Genomic DNA, 23383 nt, shown 5'->3' with positions numbered 1-23383 from the left:
CGGTCAGTATCCCCCGTTAAACAGCCTCCTACACAAACCAAAATAACACAGAAATGTGTTTAAGCACATCATAAGCACCTGATACAGCCTGAACTAGCCGGTTCATGTAAAAAAAAAATTAAATTAACAGAGACTAAACCAAAAATTTTCATGAACTGTATGGCTGCTTACCTCTCCCACAGAAATTCGGAACAAAAGGGAGGAGGCAAAGGTGCGAAAACTCAGGTTATACATGCAGTGTCACACTGTAAATTGCTCACTGGGGAACAGACCAAACCCAAAAGTTCCACACACTGACCTGGAGGCCCACAATGTCAGGTACCAACCAAAAGAAATGAAAGTAAAATGAACAGATTTTGTGTAATTGTAACAATACACAATATAATATACATACCCACATTGCTGTGAAATAATTGACCCTGTTACACAATTACATCACCTGCCTTTTACCACCTCAAAAACACTGCCAGAATCAAAGGTTTACTGTCTAAACCAGACTTAGACAGACTTATCCACGCATTTATCTCTAGCAGGTTAGACTACTGTAACAGCCTTCTCACTGGACTCTCTAAACCAGCTGTAAAACAGCTGCAGTCCATCCAGAATGCTGCTGCTCGAGTCCTGACTAGAACCAGGAAGTACGACCATATTAGTCCTGTGCTCAGATCTGTGCACTGGCTTCCTGTGGCTCAGAGAATAGACTTTAAAACAGCTCTGCTCATTTATAAATCTCTCTATGGTTTAGCACCAAAGTACATCTGTGACATGTGGGTCCCATATGAACCATCTCAGACCCTGAGAACCTCAGGGACTGGTCTTCTGCCGGTGCCCAGAGTCAGGACTAAACAGGTGAAGCTGTGTTTCAGTTCTATGTGTTTCAGTTCTATGCAGCTAAACTCTGGAACAGTCTTCCTGATGACGTCAGACAGACCTCTACTGTGACCATGTTTAAGTCCAGGCTGAAAACAGCTGTTCAACTGTGCATAGAACACCTGAAAGGGTTCTATCTGACCTTTTACTTTGTTTTAACTGATTATTATTTATGTTTTATTGATTATGTTTTAATTGTAATTGTGTGTTTTTAACCTGTCTCTTTTCCATTTTGGTAAAGCACTGTGAATTGCCCTGTGTATGAATTGTCTTATACCTGGGGAGTCAAACTCATTTTAGTTCAGTTCCACATTCAGCTAAATTTGATCTGCAGTGGGCCGAACCAGTAAAATAATAACATAAGAATATAGAAATAATGTCAATTTCAAAAATTTCTCTACGTTTTAGGGCAAAAAAAGTAATTTTACAATATGAAAAGGTTTACATCTACAAACTATCCTTTCAAATGATGTGAATAACATGAACAAACTGAAAAAAGTAAGTGTAATTTTAACAATATTATGCCTCAGGTTATCATTTATACATGTACATTATAACTTCCAAATACACAAAATATTTAGTAACAGGCAGAATGTTGTTAAAATTGTACTTATTTCTCGTAAGACATTTCAGCTTGTTCATATTTGTTCAGGTTATTTACACTTTTTGAGAAATTATACTTGTTTTGGTGTAAATACATGAAAATATTTACATTCATAAAGAGAAAAATTTGGAGTTGTCATTATTTCTATGTTATTATGATAGTATTTTACTGGTCTGACCCACCTGAGATTGAATTGGTCTGAATGTGGAACCTGAACTAAAAGGATGGTTAATTTCTTAGTGTAATTTTTGTATTTCACAAATTCATCCCAAGGGCCAGACTTGACCCTTTGGCGGGCCGGATTTGGCCCCCGGGCCGTATGTTTGACACCTGTGTCCTATACAAATAAATCTGCCTTACCTTGCCTTACTTCTAGACCATTTTAATAGAGTGCACCTATTTACTCAGTTTTAATCCAATGCAGGCTCACTTCTTACAGTGTTTTGAAAATGCTGTGACTGTTCGTGTTAGACAAAAGTATGTGTCTTGAAAGAATGATAAGATACTAAGTTTTAATGGAGCTACTGCACAGAGGAAGATATTCCTTTTCTGTCAGTCTGGAAATGTAGAGTTAATGAACAAAATGCATTCATTAATTATAAGGATGCACAATGACTAACGGATATTAAAAAAATGTCATTCAGATAATTCTGATAATTAAAGTTTTCACCAATAAATACAGCCCATAATAATAAATCTAAATTGCTTAGATTTGGTGCATTTCATCAGTACACAGTGCACTTTGTTGCCTTGGCAACCGCCATAAAAACCAAGAAGAAGAAGAAGGAGAGGTGTGGATCAGTTCATTGTTTGTCAGTCAAAGGGTTTTCAGTTCCTTAGTCTGGTGCAGCTGTAAGATCAAGAAGAAGATTCAGACCAAGAAGAAGATCCAGACCAAGAGGAAGATCCAGACCAAGAGGAAGATCCAGACCAGAGGAAGATCCAGACCAAGAGGAAGATCCAGACCAAGAGGAAGATCCAGACCAGAGGAAGATCCAGACCAAGAGGAAGATCCAGACCAAGAGGAAGATCCAGACCAGAGGAAGATCCAGACCAGAGGAAGATCCAGACCAAGAAGAAGATCCAGACCAAGAGGAAGATCCAGCCCAGAGGAAGATCCAGACCAAGAAGAAGATCCAGACCAGAGGAAGTTGCAGACCAAGAAGAAGATCCAGACCAGAGGAAGATCCAGACCAGAGGAAGATGCAGACCAAGAGGAAGATCCAGACCAGGAGGAAGATCCAGACCAAGAAGAAGATCCAAACCAAGAGGAAGATCCAGACCAGGAGGAAGGTCCAGACCAAGAAGAAGATCCAGACCAGAGGAAGATCCAGACCAAGAAGAAGATCCAAACCAAGAGGAAGATCCAGACCAAGAAGAAGATCCAGACCAGAGGAAGATCCAGACCAAGAAGAAGATCCAGACCAGAGGAAGATCCAGACCAGAGGAAGATGCAGACCAAGAGGAAGATCCAGACCAGGAGGAAGATCCAGACCAGAGGAAGATGCAGACCAAGAGGAAGATCCAGACCAGGAGGAAGATCCAGACCAAGAAGAAGATCCAAACCAAGAGGAAGATCCAGACCAGGAGGAAGGTCCAGACCAAGAAGAAGATCCAGACCAGAGGAAGATCCAGACCAAGAAGAAGATCCAGACCAGAGGAAGATGCAGACCAAGAAGAAGATCCAGACCAGAGGAAGATCCAGACCAAGAAGAAGATCCAGACCAGAGGAAGATCCAGACCAGGAGGAAGATCCAGACCAAGAAGAAGATCCAAACCAAGAGGAAGATCTAGACCATAGGAAGATCCAGACCAAGAAGATCCAGACCAGAGGAAGATCTAGACCCAGAGGAAGATCCAAACCCAGATGAAGATCCAGACCAAGAGGAAGATCCAGACCAAGAGGAAGATCCAGACCCAGAGGAAGATCCAGATCCAGATCCAGATCCAGATCCAGATCCAGATCCAGTGGTTATTTGTCTGTTTTGTTCTGACAACAGCAGAAGAAGAGGGACATTCGAAAACGCTGAACGTCCAAACAGCTGATTGTAGCTTAATGTCCCAGAACAGTGACCAATCAGCACCAAAGTAGGTGTGGACACACTTCTACCTCTGCTAAAAACCCAACCCCAGTTTAATGGATGTGGTCCACGTTCAGCCTTTTCCTTTGGGTCTGTTGTCCATGTGAAGCAGACGTAGGCTTTAGGTTCTGCAGAAGCCTTTATTGGACTATTGACAGAGTTTAACACTGACTGGAAAAAAGAAGAAAAGAATCTGAAGAACGGGAACTACTGGTGTTTGGTATCGGTATCAGTTACGAGAAGCAGTAAGTTGTCGGTTATCGGTATTGGGTGTAAAAAAAACATTTATCGTGCGTCCTTAATGAATAACCAACACCCCAACGAAGACACGGAGCAGGAAAAAACTAAACAGCTGTTAATTACGCAATGTCGATGCTTTACTGTGTTAAGAGTTTAGAAAAAACAATCCCAACATGTAGAAATGTGTGAACTAAGATAACACGTACAGGTGAAATGATGATGTGAGCACAGCAGGAGTGTCACCAACAGACGAGGTGTCACATTCAGAGCGCTCTGGAGGAGTCGCCAAGGATCTGTGACCAGGTGTTCTCACCTGAAGAAGGCCAGAGACCATGTCAGTGAAAGAATGAGTCAGGCCCACTCACACCTCCCACTGCACACAAACACTGTTTCTACGAACCTCAAACCGCAGAACCTTTGACCGATCCTAAAATCAGCTGATCGGCCATAATACTGTCTCACACCTCTTCCTCATACTATCATTTGTTCTTTCCTGTCTTTGGCTTTTCTGTAGATCAGGGGTTTTCATAGTGTGGGATACTGAGCCTCCCCTAAGAGAACCCCCCCCCCCCCCCCCCATTATTATTAGGGACCGAGCCGAAAGGTAATTAGTATTATTACTGTTATTGTTGTTACTTTGTATGTTCCATGCAGGGTTAAAAAAATAGCTTCAAGAATAGATTTTATAAACATCTTTGTTTTTTAAACATCTTATACATGTGTATGTTCTCAAACGTATTTTTAAAAAACATTTGCAACATCTTTATCTGTGTATGGGCTTAATTATCTTTTTAAAACACATTTTAACATGTTTGTGTGTTTTTACCATCTTTTCTGAAACAAATTTTAACATCTTTGTGTGTTTGAACACCTTTTTAAATACATTTTATCATCTGTGTTAGTTTTTTTTTTTAACATTTTTTTTTTTTTTTTTTACACATTTTAACATCTTTGTGTTTTAACATCTTTTAAAATACGTTTTAATATCTGTTTTTGTTGTTGTTGTTGTTTTGGTTTTTTTTTTACATTTTTTAAAACAAATTTTAACATCTTTGTGTGTTTTTACCATCTATTTTAAAACAAATTTTAACAACTGTGTATATTTTTTTTGTTTTTTTTTTTTACATTTTTTAACACACATTTTAACATCTTTGTGTGTTTTACCATCTTTTCTGAAACAAATTTTAACATCTTTGTGTTTGAACATCTTTTTAAATACATTTTATCATCTGTGTATGTTTTTTTTTTTTTTTTTTTTTTTTTTTTACATTTTTGTTTTACACATTTTAACATCTTTGTGTGTTTAACATCTTTTAAAATACATTTTAACATCTGTGTATGTGTATTTTTTATTTTTTTTTACACATTTTAACATCTTTGAGTGTTTTTGCCATCTTTCTTTAAACAAATTTTAACATCTTTGTGTGTTTTAACATCTTTTTAAATACATTGTAACATCTGTGTATGTTTTTTTTTTTTTTTTTTTTACACATTTTAACATCTTTGTGTGTTTTAACAATTTTTTAAATACATTTTAATGTGTGTATGTTTTTTTTTTTTTTTTTTTTACATTCTTTAAAACTCATTTTAACATTGTGTATTTATTCCATCTTTTTTAAAACAAATTTTAACATCTATGTGTGTTTTAACATCTTTTTAAATACCTTTTAATATCCGTGTATGTTTTTTTTTTTTTTTTTTTTTACACATTTTAACATCTTTGTGTGTTTTAACATCTTTTTAAATATATTTTAACGTGTGTTTTTTTTTTTTTTTTTTTTTTTTTACACATTTTAACATCTTTGTGTGTTTTAACATATTTTTAAATACATTTTAACATCTGTGTGTGTGTTTGTTTTTTTTTTTTTACACATTTTAACATCTTCGTGTGTTTTTGCCATCTTTCTTTAAACAAATTTTAACATCTTTGTGTGTTTTACCATATTTTACATACATTTTAACATCTGTGTATGTTTTAACATCTTTTTAAATACATTTTAACATCTGTGTGTGCTTTTTTTTTTTTTTTTTTTACACATTTTAACATCTTTGTGTGTTTTTGCCATCTTTCTTTAAACAAATTTTAACCTCTTTGTGTGTTTTACCATATTTTACATACATTTTAACATCTGTGTATGTTTTAACATCTTTTTAAATACATTTTAATATCTGTTCATTTTTATTTTTTTTTAACATTTTTTAAAACTCATTTTAACATTGTGTATTTATACCATCTTTTTTAAAACTAATTTTAACATCTTTGTGTGGTTTAACATCTTTTTAAATACCTTTTAATATCCGTGTATATATATATATATATATATATTTTTTTTTTTTACATTTTTTTAAAAACACATTTTAACATTTTTGAGTTTTTTTTTTTTTTTTTTTTACACATTTTAACATCTTTGTGTGTTTAACATCTTTTTAAATACATTTTAACATCTGTGTATGTTTTTTTTTTTTTTTTTTTTTTTTTTTACATTCTTTAAAACTCATTTTAACATTGTGTATTTATACCATCTTTTGTAAAACAAATTTTAACATCTATGTGTGTTTTAACATCTTTTTAAATACCTTTTAATATCCGTGTATGTTTTTTCTTTTTTTACATTTTTTTTTTTTTTTTTTTTTTTTTTATACACATTTTAACATCTTTGTGTGTTTTAACATCTTATTAAATACATTTTAACATCTGTGTATGTTTTTTTTTTTTTTTTTTTTTTTTTTTTACACATTTTAACATCTTTGTGTTTTTGCCATCTTTCTTTAAACAAATTTTAACATCTTTGTGTGTTTTACCATATTTTACATACATTTTAACATCTGTGTATGTTTTAACATCTTTTTAAATACATTTTAATATCTGTTCTTTTTTTTTTTTTTTTTTTACTTTTTTTTTTTTTTTTTTTTTACATTTTTTAAAACTCATTTTAACATTGTGTATTTATACCATCTTTTTTTAAAACTAATTTTAACATCTATGTGTGTTTTACCATCTTTTTAAATACCTTTTAATATCCGTGTATGTTTTTGGTTAATCAGGATCATACTTCCTCCATTTTTTGCTCGCCCCAGACTCTGTGTCCTCTCTCACGTTCACTTGAGGTACTGAAAATCGATGTATTTTGTCTCTCGCATGTACTGTAGTTAGCTGAACAGATGTTTACACTTTTTTTCTTTTTTGTTCAGGTTTATTTTTTCCTCACACTGCGCCTCCCCTGAGGTCCTCTGGCGCCCCCCAGGGGAGGCACTCCTCACACTTTGGAAACCGCTGCTGTAGATCAAAGGTGTCAAACTCAGTTTAGTTCAGGTTCCACCTTCAGCCCAGTATGATCTGAAGTGGGTCAGAGCAGTAAAATAATAACATAATAACCTATAAAGAATGTCATCTCTTAACTTCTCTGTTTTTGAGTCAAAAAGTAAAATCACATTATGAAAATGTGAGAGTCTATGAACTATAGTTTAAAAAATGTGAAAAACCTGAACAAACATCAACAACCTGGAATTTCTTAAGAAGAATAAGTGCAATTTTACCAATATTCTGTCTCAGTTTATCATTTACACATGTACATTATAATGTACAGATCACAGTGGATCTACAAATACACAAAACATTTGATAACAGGCAGAATATTGGTCAAAATACACTTAACTTTTCTTAAGACATTTCAGGTTGTTCATATTTGGGTTCTTCTCTGAAACTGGTCCTAAAAACAGGACATGGGGCGAAACATTCAAACCAGATGTAGACGAATAATATGAAGCAAGTTTGAAAGCACTTTGGGTCTGTTTGAAAAATAAATACTTACTGAGATAAGAGAGAAACTATTTTTCAGATAAAACACATTTTTACATTATTTTACATTATATTTAATACAAAAATCCACATGTAACACAATCAAAAAGACACAAAAATTATACATTACTATTTTTTCAAATATTTCTTTGTTCTCTCACAGGTACATTTTGGGAATTGAACTAGTTATTCAAGACAGAGTGTTTCACAAAAATGACAGCTGTTCCAAAAATCATTTGCAATTTATATGCGTTTAACTGGGCAGGTTCTGTATGTAACACCAGTGGACACGATGGGTTCCACACCAAACCTGGAATGAGACTGAGGTTGGTGAAAAACCCACATGTGTGGATTAGAAAAACCACTAGGATCGACACATTTAACACAGTGTCTTTATTTAGAGTCTATAGAAGACCATTTACACACGTTTTCACATCTAATGCACTGACACCTCGGGAGATTTAATGTCCATATTTGGGTCCAATTTTTGGACTCAATATTTACCTCCGCCAAGGAGGTTATGTTTTTGCCAGGGTTTGTTTGTCTGTCTGTCTGTCTGTCTGTCTGTTTGTTTGTCTGTCCGTTAGTGTGCAACATAACTCAAAAAGTTATGGACAGATTTGGATGAAATTTTCAGGGTTTGTTGGAAATGGGATAAGGAAGAAATGATTAAATTTTGGTGGTGATCGGGGGTGGGGGGGCCCACGTGGGGGGGCACTGATCAGCCTTGGCGGATGTCTGCGCTCTCCGAGTGCTTCTAGTTGATTATAAATTCATTAATTATGGGATGGCTCAGAGCAAGAGGATAATTTCTTTTGCTTTTATCTGAGGTCATCATTAGGTCCATCCTGAGGGGAAATATGTCTACATTTACCTTTTATTATTGGGTCTAAAAAGCTGGAAAAGTGTCAGATACTAAAATAACCCAGTTTCACAGAAGAACCCATTTGTTCAGGTTATTGTAAAGGTTTTCATGTTATTTTTCTTTTTTGACCTAAAACAAGGAGGAAATAAATTCTGAGTTGTCATTATTTATACATTGTTATGATAGTATTTTCACCTGATATTGACTTTGGCCAGTGTGTGGCTCCTGCACTAAAATAGTTTTCACACCTCTGACTGTTAATCTCTGTATAATTTTGGCATTTCACAAATTTCTCCCTTGGACCAGATTGGACCCTTTGGCGGGGCGGTTTTGGCCCACAGGCCGTATGTTTAGCATCTCTGCTATAGGTGTTAACCTTTCAACATCCACTCTTTTCATGGAGTGTGAAAAGTTTTATGGTTAGGCTCATAACAGAAGAAAAGTGAGACCAGATATCATGTGAGAAGGGGTTGCACGTGACCTGGTGAATTAAAATAAAACATAATTACCACAATATAAAGCGTGACAATAATATAATATAAAAATATGAGGTGGACTGTATAGTGGTTACTCATCTGTTATCACTTTGTAATGCCCCAAGTGTTTAGCTTTTTATTTTTACATTAAAATGAAAATGAGCCCATGGGTTGCTGGAGCCCTTTGACTGCTCCAAGACATATGTTTATTCATCCTGAAAATGTCAACATCCGCTGTGGTGCCCTCTGTTTGAACTGAGCAAACACTTGTTCCAGGCCTCCAGTGCTGTGTGCCAGGCATATTTTAAAGTCTGGTAAACACTGTCCTCTAGTGCTCACACTCAAACACACACACACACACACTCAAACACACACACGCGCACACACACGCACACACACGTACACACACGCAGGCCTGTGCTTCCTCTTCTCAGAGTCAAACTGCAAACACTTACACATTTACGCAGATTTAATCAACACATCTTCATTTTTTTTCTATTCACTCCTTTTAGGTTCTAATAGCAGATGGTGGTGACAATCGTGGATTTTATTTCCAGCTGCAGAAAAAAGTTGGTGTGTTTTCTGATACAAATACCCTGTAGTTTTAACCCTTTGCATCTGCACAGAACCACAAACAATGGAAGCCTGGAAAGTATTTCAACAGCTTTATAAATATAGGGCATATGGTGTGATGTTGTACGGTTTTGTTGTCTTTAAAAATCTGATTTAGAAAACATGGTGTAACTCAAGGTTATTTTCATTAACGAAAACTAAGGAAATGATGAAAACTAGGATTGTAAAAACATTTTTCGTTAACTGAAATAAATAAAAACAATAATAAAAAAAGAAAAAATGATAACTAACTGAAACTGTATTGTGTGTTTACAAAACTAACTAAAACGTATAAAAATTATGGATAAAATTCCCTTCGTTTTCGTCTTTGTCAATGTTGGATTGATATGAAATCAATTTATTTCCCTCTAACAATTTTATCTAGCAACACCATATAATATTTAACGGTCTGTCACTTCTGGTCACTTGTGGTTTCCAGTCGTCTTCTGGTCCCCACTCTACCTGGAAACATGGAGACTAAAGTTTGGAGAAAGCAGCAGAGTCCTGTCTGGGATTTATTTGAATACAACGGCGAAGAAAAGAAAAGATATGAAAAAAAAAACTAAAACTAAACTAAAACTAAGCATTTAGAAAATAACAAAAACTAATAAAAACCAGCAAACCTGCTCTAAAAATGAAATAAACTGAATTAGAGAAAAAAAAAGTCAAAACTAAATAAAACTAAACTATAATGAAAAATCCAAAACTATTAGAACCTTGGTGTGTTGGTGTGTGTGTGTGTGTGTGTGTGTGTGTGTGTGTGTGTGTGTGGGGGGGGGGGTGCAGGGTCAGAACCCTGGTTGGTTTGCTTCAAATCACAAATCAAACTGAATTTTATCTATTATCATACACTAACCATCAGGACACTTAACACATACACATGATCGGCCACTTCCACTTATTTATTTTTTTATTAATGCACATGCACTTATACTGCCAGCACTTTTTAAAGGCAAGGCAGATTTATTTGTATAGCACAATTCATACACAGGGCAATTCACAGGCAGATTAAAAACACACAATTACAATTAAAACATAATCAATAAAACATAAATAATAATCAGTTAAAACAAAGTAAAAGGTCAGAGGTCAGACAGAACCCTTTCAGTTGTTCTATGCACAGTTGAACAGCTGTTTTACTTAAACATTGTCACAGTAGAAGTCTGTCTGATGTCATCAGGAAGACTGTTCCAGAGTTTAGCTGCATAGAACTGAAACACATAGAACTGAAACACAGCTTCACCTGTTTAGTCCTGACTCTGGGCACCAGCAGAAGACCAGTCCATGAGGTTCTCAGGGTCTGAGATGGTTCATATGGGACCAACATGTCACAGATGTACTTTAGTGCTAGACCATGGACAGACTTATAAACGAGCAGAGCTGTTTTAAAGTCTGTTCTCTTAAAGTATTTCCTGCTGCTGTGGTGTTTTATGTATTGTGTTTTTTAATCATTTGTTTATATATATTATATATATTTTTATACATTGTACCTACACTGAAGGAGAGCAACCCTTAATTTCATTGTAATTTGTTTTTACAATGACAAATAAATAAACTCAACTAATAAAATGAATATAATGTAACCTCACTAATGTGTCCAGTTTATGAACTAAAGCAAAGAGTTGGTTTTAATAAGGCTGGACTCAGGTATGGCATTGGATTCTATTACATTCCAAACTAGAAAAGCACTCGGAGAGCGCAGACCTGGCGGGTCACAGAGACGACTCTCTGACCAATCAGTGGTCTGCAGTGTTTACACGTCACATTTTAGTATCTGGTCCCCAGTCCTGGAACCTCGGCGGAGGTGATACCAAAAAACTAGTACTGGGTACCGGACTCCGGGTCCTTTTTCATAATGGAAACACAAAAAGGCTGAGTCGAGTTAAGTCGAGCCGATACCACGTAGTGGAAACGCAGCATTTGTGAAACAAACGACAACACAACCTCTACCCCTTACAACTTCATTTCAAGGGGTAGTGCCAAGTGCAAGGGTCAAGGGGTAGGGGTAAGGGGGAGGAGCCAAGGGGTGAATTGGGATTAGGCCACAGTATTTTCATCATTTCATCATTATACATGTTCAAACGGGGGGAGTGCAGCACTGAGGGCACCGGTAGGTAAATCCACCATGGAATGGAACACACAAAACATGGAACAGAAGGTAAACTGAACACAAATGTGTGCATGTGTGGTTCTATCAGCAGCTACCTTCAGATGGACCAGTGTCGTCTGCCTAATGAGGCTCGTTCCAGTCAGAGGGAGCAGCAGTAAAAACCAGAGGACGGCCCATCCCTCCGTCTGCACATGACCGGATCAGTCTGTCAGTACCTTCCTCGTCCTCACCAGCTGATTTCACCTGGTGATGTTGTGTCAACAAAAGGTCAGAGTGTCCTGAACTTCCCTGACACAACAGCTGATACGGATGTTTGACGTCTGTAGAACATATTTGCATTCAGCTTTTCAACGGGCACTTGAAAGCCCGCAGGATATTAGAGATGTAAATGGAACATAATAATACCGTTATAATTGTGCTCATTCCGTTGAGTCTTTGATGGCAATGTCTTTTCCTCTGCAGTTCAACACCATCTGGATAAATAAGTGTAGGCAGGGGAAGTGGAGCCAGAAGGAGTTTGGACAAGCAGTCTTTGGTTCAGATGCAGTCATTATCTTTGGATAGTGACACATTCCATTTGTTACAACTCAACATCCAGGTTCATGTCATTATATTTCTGAGCGCCAATTAATGTTCATCAAGTCTTTCACCCTTTCATGAAGCTGAATCTCCCTTTTCAGATCACTTTTTATTATTTAAATCAGGCGTCTCAAACATGCGGCCCAGGGGCCAGATGCGGCCTACCAAAGATTCCAATCCGGCCTGTGGGATGAATTTACAAAGTGCAAAAATTCCACCGTCAAGGCCGTCGAACTAACTCATTTTAGTTCAAGTTCAATATGATCTACAGTAAAAAAGTAAAAACCTCCAACAAATAATGACTATATATTCTCCTCTCGGTTTGATGTGGAAAAAAATATTACATTATGCCAATAAATAATGACAACTTCACATTTTGTCTTTGTTTTAGTGCCAAAATAACATTAAATTATGAAAATATTTAAATTTACAAACTATTGTTTAACAATAAAATGTGAATAACCTGAAATGTCTAAAGAAAATTAACCCTGTAAAGTCTGAACTTTCAGTGACAGAAAATTCCACTTCTTTGAAACTGGAGCCCTTATTGGTCCTTCTGAACAACCAAAATTGTTTTTTTTTTTTTTTTTTTTTTCAATTATCACTTTCCATGTATTAGTTTCAATTGTGTATCATATTTGACACATCGGGTTTCAAAGGAAGTCAGAACTAAACATGGAGAATCAGCGTTCAGTTTCTATGCTCCGTATATCTGGAACAAACTACCAGAAAATATCAGGTCTGCTGAGAGTCTGAGTTCTTTTAAGTCCAGGTTAAAGACTCACCTGTTCACTGCTGCCTTTGACTAAAAGGCTTTTGACTTTTTAAACTTTATATTCTCTTTGAAACTCTGCACTGCAACTCTTACTTTAATATGTGTGTGTTTTTATTTTTTATTTTATTCTATTTTTTTTTTTTTTATTCTATGTGTTGTTTTATTACTCGCCGTTTTTAATCACCTTTTACATGTTTCTTTTATAATGTTTTAAATGTGTTTCTTTTTGTTTCTTTTATTTCAATGTCCTGTGTGAAGCACCTTGAATTGCCTTGTTGCTGAAATGTGCTATACAAATAAACTTGCCTTGCCTTGCCTTGCTGAAATATTATTATTTTTGAACAAACAAAAACATAATATAACACAAACATGTCTAACAAATTGTTAGTTCCTTTTCTAAATGGTCCCAGTTCTTCCTCATTAATGACAGTCTTGTAGTGTCACTGGAAAGGCCTCTGGTGAATGAACTCCTCCCCCTAGTGGATTATCTGTGTACTGCATGTATCTAATTATATACATCAGGTTTTTCAAGACAAAAAAAATATCACAGTGATCATGTAGAGGGCTTCAAAACTCATGTGTCAAATGTAATACGTTTGGTGTTTTAAGATTAAACACCATTTTAACAATTTTCTGCTTGTTACTAAGTGTTTAGTGTCTTTGTAGATCTGATCCATAATGCACATGTAGAAATGATAAGTTGAAGCAGAACATTCAAGCTTCAAGGTTACTTTATTTATACCTGTGGGTAGATTTGTTTTGCAGATATAGTGATTACTTTTGGCATTACAACAAAACATACATTGAACCTGCCAGGCAGGTACTTGATCGAGCGTCCAGACCAGACAAAAAGTGCTCAGTGTTCCACCATTCATCAGTATAGCTACATGGATAGGTAAAAGAATAAAATAAATAAATAAAATCAAATAAATAAAAACAAGATGCAATAAAACACAATAAAAACCCCAAGAAGATTAAAACAGTCTCTGGGATAAAAACCAGGATAAGAACATAAAATTAAAAAATTAGAAGTCACAATAATAACTAGAAGCACTCGGAGAGCGCAGACCTCCGCCAAGGCTGATCAGTGGCCCCCCCCGTGGGGCCCCCCCACGCCAAGGAGGTTATGTTTTTGCCAGGGTTTGTTTGTTTGTTTGTTTGTTTGTCTGTCTGTCTGTCTGTTTGTCTGTCCGTTAGTGTGCAACATAACTCAAAAAGTTATGGACAGATTTTGATGAAATTTTCAGGGTTTGTTGGAAATGGGCCCCCCCGTGCGCCCCCCCACCCCCGATCACCACCAAAATTTAATCATTTCTTCCTTATCCCATTTCCAACAAACCCTGAAAATTTCATCAAAATCTGTCCATAACTTTTTGAGTTATGTTGCACACTAACGGACAGACAAACAAACAAACAAACAAACTAGAAAAGCACTCGGAGAGCGCAGACCTCCGCCAAGCGCAAAAATTCCCCACATAATCGGTGATACAAATCCTACATTTATTTTTTAAAATAAAATCCACCTCCTGGATCAGATCCGGATCAGCCTTTGAAATGTGATAGAGGACCACATTGTCAATTCCTGAGTTAAATTTCATGAGTTTTGATCAATAATTAAGCGAGATATTGGGAAACGAAAATTTTGGCCCCATTTACCACAATGTTAACGAAAATTTCAAAGTGATCCAGAATCCAGGATTTCTTCCGGATCACCCCCAAAAGTTAATCATTTCTTCCTTATCCCATTTCCAACAAACCCTGAAAATTTCATCAAAATCTGTCCATAACTTTTTGAGTTATGTTGCACACTAACGGACAGACAAACAGACAGACAGACAAACAAACAAACAAACAAACAAACAAACAAACCCTGGCAAAAACATAACCTCCTTGGCGGAGGTAATAGAGCAAAGAAATAGGATAAATAACTAAAATAAGTAAATGAAGTGCAATGTCACTATTACTTATTGAACTCATTGACAGCGACAGGAACAACGCTGTTTTTATAACGCTGTGTCCTGCACAAATATTGTTAAAATCGCGCTTATTTTTCCGAAGAAATTTCTGTTTTTTCAGGGTATTCACAACTTTTTTGTTTGGATAGTTTATAAAAGTAAGTATTCTCATAATTTAATGAGTTTTTTTTGCACTAAAACACAGACAAACGTTTGGAGTTGTCATTATTTATAGGTTATGATGCTATATTTTTTACTGGTCCAGCCCACTTGAGATCAAATCAGGCTGAATGTGGCCCCTGATAGAAAATGAGTCTGATCCCCCTGATTTGAGTGAATAACAAATGACTGGAGTCCAGTTGTCGTGTCATCAGTGGACAACGTTTCCAAAGGGCACACACTGCTTTGTGTTGCGGTGAACTTTGCTGTGCTCGGTGACATTGCGTACTGATGATGTGCAAACAGTCCTGTTGGGTCAGTTGAACAAACAAATGGAACAGGTCACATAGACCTTGTTAAACTCTGTCTCAGTCCAGCACCTAAAAAAAAAAAAAAAAATTATGATCCATCTGACTGAATTCACAAACATCTTACATCATTCAGTATTTCCACAATCAAATGGAATATTTAGAGCATGACAAGAGCTGCTGCACTGCCAGCTGGGCCGGAGCTTTAGTCAAACCTGCCATTTGGGTTGTGTTTAGTAGATTTTGTCTAATATACTTTATTTAAATTTAGATTTGACAGATTTAATGTCATGCGCTGTGAACTACAAAAGTACACTGTGCTGTAAAGTAGCATCAGACAGGGTTGTTGCTTTTAATTTGAATTTTGATTTAAAATTATGATATGCCATGGTATGATTTAGTTCAGATTTCAAAATCACCTACTAATATAAACTGTTTAATACATGTTGATCCACTAATCCTATCAATACATGTCAATAACTGGTGTAAAATGTAGTTTTATCTCAGTTATTAATAGGGTAAAATGTACAAATCTAGGAAAATGAGAATAAAATGAACAAAATACTTGAAAGATAAAAGAAAAAAGAAAAAAAACCAAAAAAAACCCCTTGAAATGTGACATAAAAGTGAAGAAATCATTGAAGAAAAGAAAAAAATGAAGTAATTAGCAAAATGCTGGAAAAATGCCAAAAAAATCATCATTTCATAACATCCAGAAGCCTGTATTCAGCTGGTCAATATAAAGCAGCCCTAGGTGTGAATGTGAATGGCTGAATGTTGTTCATCTGTATATGTTAGACCTGTTATCCAGGATGTACCCCCAACAACACCCATAGGTATCCAGGATGGATGGATGGATGGTATGGATGGATGGATGGATGGATGGATGGTATGGGGTATGGCTGATGGAGATTTAATTTGCTATGATTTGATATGTGTATTATACCTATGAAATGGACAGTATTTTATATTATATATATATATATATATATATATATATATATATATATATATATATATATATATATATATACATACAGGGTGGACGGGGAAGCAAAATTTACAATATTTTGAGGCAGGGATTGAAAGACAGTGTATGACCAATTAGTTTATTGAAAGTCATGACAATTTATTTGCCACAAGAAAACTGACATAATAGAAAATGTTTTTATTCTATGTGTCCTCCTTCTTTCTCAATAACTGCCTTCACACGCTTCCTGAAACTTGTGCAAGTGTTCCTCAAATATTCGGGTGACAACTTCTCCCATTCTTCGTTAATAGTATCTTCCAGACTTTCTCGTAATAGTTTTGCTCATAGTCATTCTCTTCTTTCCATTATAAACAGTCTTTATGGACACTCCAACTATTTTTGAAATCTCCTTTGGTGTGACGAGTGCATTCAGCAAATCACACACTCTTTGACGTTTGCTTTCCTGATTACTCATATGGGCAAAAGTTTCTGAAAAGGTATGGATAATAGTGTTAGGTATGATTATGACATCAATATATGTTTGGTTTCAAAACAACTGACGTAGTGCCTGCTGAGAAAAAACAACTAAATGTTCATTGTAAATTTTGCTTCCCCACCCTGTATATATATATACATATATATAACATTTTTGTGTTTTGTGCAGGCTTAGTCAGAATTTTATGTATCAGATTTGTTTAGTTACTTACGGAGCTGACGTGGGAATTTAAGGTCAGTAAAAAAGATCGGGTATATACAATATACTATATAAGTTGAACCTCATCCTGCTCCTTTCCAAATATGTTTTTCTGTTATTTTTATATTGTTTCTCCTTGTTGTATTGGTTTTAAATGTTGATATTTAAAATCAACAAACAAACAAACATTGACAGGGTGTGTTGTGTGTTAAAAGTTAAATGTCCGAAATATTTGTATATTTTCAGTTGATTGATTATCAAAAAATATCACTGATATTATTATTGAACAGTTGTTTTAAATCTGATTATGTATTTTATTTTCATTATTAATATTGTTTTAAATCTGTTTTGAATTTGTGAAGGAAAAAACCAAAACATTTTCACTTGAAATAAATCAGCGTAAATCTCCCAATTGTTACAAAAAAACTGATGAGTCTTTTATTTGAAATTATTCTCATATCTTCTTTAATCAGCAACCTTGGTTTTCTTCTGAATTCTTTATCATGGCTTTGAAAAAGTAATATTCATATTTCTGTATGAGTGGTTATTGAGAATACATCTGAAAAGACAAACTGTCTCATTTTAACGCATAAAGACCCAAATATCCACCTTTAACCAAAACCATCTACTGATGTAAACTGTTTAATACCTGCTGATCCACTAATCCTATCAACACATGTAAATAACTGGTGTAAAATACAGTTCTTTATCTTTTCATGGTCATCAGATATGACCCATTTGGATGTTCAGAGGCTCCATAGTTACCATGGAAACACCGTCATCTTCTACAACACTGGTTCACCAGTAAAGCCCATGGAGTTGGATCAATGACAGTGGATGGACACACGGGGTTTATGTTCAGTTAATGAGAGATTTACTGAAAAAGACACTTTTTCATCAGTTTTCTCTGTTTTTTGATATAATAACCATCAGCTATAATCTGAGCTTTAATGAACATCTACATGATCCGTGAATTGAATACAAGAAAATACCTGATTTTCACTGAAAAAAAAAGCTAAATAAAGAATATAATATTGCAATAAATGGTGATAAATCAGTTAAGAAAGGTTACATATGGTGAAAACTTCATTTGGGAAGTGTGACAAAAGTAGAATCGGCTCATTATGGGTTAAATATTCAATTTAAAATCAAATGAACTAATAAAATTGGTCTCCCTGGTACAAAGGATATATTTATTTTAGTGTTGGAAATACTAATACCACACTTGGAAAATACTTGACTATAAATAATTTAGGTAAATATAAGCACTAAAAGTCACTTTTTCTTGTTTTTTAATATAATAACCCTTGACTTTAATCTGAGCTTTAATGAACATCTAAATGATCAGTGAATGAAATACAAGAAAATACATGGTTTATACTGATAAAGTACAAAGTACTGAGGATAATATTTGAAATTAATCATGATCAATCATTTAAGAAAGGCTAAATATAGAGAAATTTTCACTTGGGAACTGACATAAAAGCGGGTCTTTATGGGTTAAATAAATATCCATTTTGTTTAGAGTCCACTGTTAATTTTGAATTTGACACCAGTTTGACACCACTGCCTTTTAGTATCCAGGTACTGATGACCATGTAAGCAGACACTGAAAAAGCCCTAGAACAGGGGTCTCAAACTCATTTTATATCAGGGGCCACATTCAGCCTGATTTGATCTCATGTGGGCTGGACCAGTAAAATAATAACATAATAACCTATAAATAATGACAACTCCAAATTTTTGTCTGTGTTTTAGGGCAAAACCCCCCATTAAATAATGAAAATACTTGCTTTTATAAACTATCCAAACAAAAAAGATGTGAATACCCTGAAAAAACTGAAATTTCTTATGAAAATAAGTGCAATTTTAACAATATTATGCCTCAGCTTATGGATCGCATCTACAAAGACACTGAACTCTTAGTAACAGTCAAAAAATTGTTGAAATTGTGCTTAATTTTCTTTAGACATTTCAGGTTGTTCACATTTTATGGTGAAATGATAGTTTTTAAATGTAAATATAAAATTCATTCATTCATTCATTTTCTGAACCCACTTCACAGGGGTCACTTGGAGCCTATCCCAGGCTATCCTATAAGGGTGAAGGCGGGGTACACCCTGAACAAGTCACCACTTCATCACAGCGCTATAAATATAATAATTTAATGTCATTTTTTTGCACTAAAACAAAGACAAAAATTTGAAGTTGTCATTATTTATAGCTATAGTGTAATATTATTTTTTCACATCAAACCGAAAAGAAAATATGTAGTCATTATTTTTGGAGGTTGTTATTATTTGACTGTAGATCATATTGGTCTGTATGTGGAACCTGAACTAAAATGAGTTCCACAGCCTTGACTGTGGAATTTTTGCACTTTGTAAATTCATCCCATGGGCCGGATTGGAACCTTTGGTGGGCCGCATTTGGCCCCCGGGCCGCATGTTTGACACCCCTGCCCTACAGGGACAGACTACAAGACAAAGCTGGACAAATGAAACAACAGTAACTGTGAAGGGAGAAAGTCAGCAGAGTTAAAGGTGGGGTCTGAGATCTGAGAAAAACAGTTTGGGCAGGTACTTTTTGAAAATGTATGTGTATGTATGTGTGTATGTGACTGTATGTGTGTATGTGACTGTATGTGACTATATGTGTGTATGTGACTGTATGTGTGTATGTGACTGTATGTGTGTATGTATGTGACTGTATGTGTGTATGTAGATGTGTATGTGACTGTATGTGTGTATGTATGTGTGTATGTGACTGTATGTGTGTATGTGACTGTATGTGACTATATGTGTGTATGTGACTGTATGTGTGTATGTGACTGTAGGTGACTATATGTGTGTATGTGACTGTATGTGTGTATGTATGTGACTGTATGTGTGTATGTAGATGTGTATGTGACTGTATGTGTGTATGTATGTGACTGTATGTGTGTATGTAGATGTGTATGTGACTGTATGTGTGTATGTATGTGTGTATGTGACTGTATGTGTGTATGTAGATGTGTATGTGACTGTATGTGTGTATGTATGTGTGTGTGACTGTATGTGTGTATGTATGTGTGTATGTGACTGTATGTGTGTATGTATGTGTGTATGTGACTGTATGTGTGTATGTAGATGTGTATGTGACTGTATGTGTGTATGTATGTGTGTATGTGACTGTATGTGTGTATGTATGTGACTGTATGTGTGTATGTAGATGTGTATGTGACTGTATGTGTGTATGTATGTGTGTATGTGACTGTATGTGTGTATGTGACTGTATGTGACTATATGTGTGTATGTGACTGTATGTGTGTATGTGACTGTAGGTGACTATATGTGTGTATGTGACTGTATGTGTGTATGTATGTGACTGTATGTGTGTATGTAGATGTGTATGTGACTGTATGTGTGTATGTATGTGTGTATGTGACTGTATGTGTGTATGTAGATGTGTATGTGACTGTATGTGTGTATGTATGTGTGTGTGACTGTATGTGTGTATGTATGTGTGTATGTGACTGTATGTGTGTATGTATGTGTGTATGTGACTGTATGTGTGTATGTAGATGTGTATGTGACTGTATGTGTGTATGTATGTGTGTATGTGACTGTATGTGTGTATGTGACTGTATGTGTGTATGTATGTGTGTATGTGACTGTATGTGTGTATGTATGTGTGTGTGACTGTATGTGTGTATGTAGATGTGTATGTGACTGTATGTGTGTATGTATGTGTGTATGTGACTGTATGTGTGTATGTATGTGTGTGTGACTGTATGTGTGTATGTATGTGTGTGTGTGTGACTGTATGTGTGTATGTATGTGTGTATGTATGTGTGTGTGACTGTATGTGTGTATGTATGTGTGTATGTGACTGTATGTGTGTATGTATGTGTGTATGTGACTGTATGTGTGTATGTATGTGTGTGTGACTGTATGTGTGTATGTATGTGTGTGTGACTGTATGTGTGTATGTATGTGTGTATGTGACTGTATGTGTGTATGTATGTGTGTATGTGACTGTATGTGTGTATGTATGTGTGTATGTGACTGTATGTGTGTATGTAGATGTGTATGTGACTGTATGTGTGTATGTATGTGTGTATGTGACTGTATGTGTGTATGTATGTGTGTGTGACTGTATGTGTGTATGTATGTGTGTATGTGACTGTATGTGTGTATGTATGTGTGTATGTGACTGTATGTGTGTATGTATATGTGTATGTGACTGTATGTGTGTATGTATGTGTGTATGTGACTGTATGTGTGTATGTAGATGTGTATGTGACTGTATGTGTGTATGTATGTGTGTATGTGACTGTATGTGTGTATGTATATGTGTATGTGACTGTATGTGTGTATGTAGATGTGTATGTGACTGTATGTGTGTATGTATGTGTGTATGTGACTGTATGTGTGTATGTATGTGTGTATGTGACTGTATGTGTGTATGTGACTGTATGTGTGTATGTGACTGTATGTGTGTATGTATGTGTGTATGTGACTGTATGTGTGTATGTATGTGTGTATGTGACTGTATGCGTGTATGTGATTGTATGTGTGTATGTGACTGTATGTGTGTATGTATGTGTGTATGTGACTGTATGTGTGTATGTGACTGTATGTGTGTATGTGACTGTATGTGTGTATGTATGTGTGTATGTGACTGTATGTGTGTATGTGACTGTATGTGTGTATGTATGTGTGTATGTGACTATATGTGTGTATTTGACTGTATGTGTGTATGTGACTGTATGTGTGTATGTATATGTGTATGTGACTGTATGTGTGTATGTATGTGTGTATGTGACTGTATGTGTGTATGTGACTGTATGTGTGTATGTATATGTGTATGTGACTGTATGCGTGTATGTGATTGTATGTGTGTATGTGACTGTATGTGTGTATGTATGTGTGTATGTGACTGTATGTGTGTATGTGACTGTATGTGTGTATGTATGTGTGTATGTGACTGTATGTGTGTATGTATGTGTGTATGTGACTGTATGTGTGTATGTGACTGTATGTGTGTATGTATGTGTGTATGTGACTGTATGTGTGTATGTATGTGTGTATGTGACTGTATGTGTGTATGTATGTGTGCATGTGACTGTATGTGTGTATGTGACTGTATGTGTGTATGTGACTGTATGTGTGTATGTGATTGTATGTGTGTATGTGACTGTATGTGTGTATGTATGTGTGTATGTGACTGTATGTGTGTATGTATGTGTGTATGTGACTGTATGTGTGTATGTGACTGTATGTGTGTATGTGACTGTATGTGTGTACAGGTTGGTAGGGGTGTGTTTATAGATAATCACAATCTTATGTTAATCATGTCATTCAGAACTACCAGTCTGAGGACTGGAATCATGGGTAGGACTGGATAAACAGTGGCTTCTTCCTACTCCCTTTCTGGCACAACAGTTCTTTTTTTTTTTTCTATTATTTGATTTTTTTGTATATTGTTGTTTATTATTATTATTATTATTATTATTATTATTATTATTATTATTATTATTATTATTTTTCTATTGTTAGATTTTTTATTTGTGTATTGTTTATTATTATTATTATTTTTTAAATTTTTGTTCCATATGTTTTGTATTATGTCTGTGTCTGAAATAAACTAACCTAACCTAAAATACTCAGTTCAAAAGTCCACACCCCTTTCTTCAGACATCCCTCTGAAGCCACGCCTCCAGAGTACTGGCACGCACAATGCTTGTTTCCGAGGGTTCACCAGCGCTGCACAGCAACAATCCGCCAGCTGAGGCTCTGCCCCGTTCCCGGCTCCGGCCTCAGCTTGGGCTCCGATGCCGTTTATGGTCCGGTCCGGTCCGGCCCGGGCCTGGCCCCGGCTCCGTCTTCGACCCCCTGAGGCTCCGTCCCTGGCTCCGGTCCCTTGCGGCCCTGCCTCAGGCTCTGACGCCGACTATGGCCCCGGCTGAGGCTCCGGCTGAGGCTCCGGCTGAGGCTCCGGCTGAGGCTCCGGCTGAGGCTCCGGCTGGCGTATCCACCCATACCTCATTCATTTTCCTCCAACAGCCCCACTCCTCCAGAACAGCCCCAGTTCAGACCTATGTGACTAACGGTACATTTACTACGGACTTATGCTCATGACTAAACAGTTTACCGGTGAACTTTCCATCCTAATAGAACTAATATAACCAGGTTCTGGCTTCACTTCCTGTACAAGCGCTTCCAGCCTCTGGGAATGTGCGATTCATGCACAAAGAGGGGTACCACAGAGGGGGGAGGGGGGAATGACAGTTGAGTTTAACTCT

Source organism: Sphaeramia orbicularis, chromosome 4, assembly GCF_902148855.1.
Source record: "Sphaeramia orbicularis chromosome 4, fSphaOr1.1, whole genome shotgun sequence".
Taxonomy (NCBI): Eukaryota; Metazoa; Chordata; class Actinopteri; order Kurtiformes; family Apogonidae; genus Sphaeramia; species Sphaeramia orbicularis.
The sequence above is the reverse complement of the archived record's forward strand: the minus strand, read 5'-3'. Positions refer to the sequence as shown.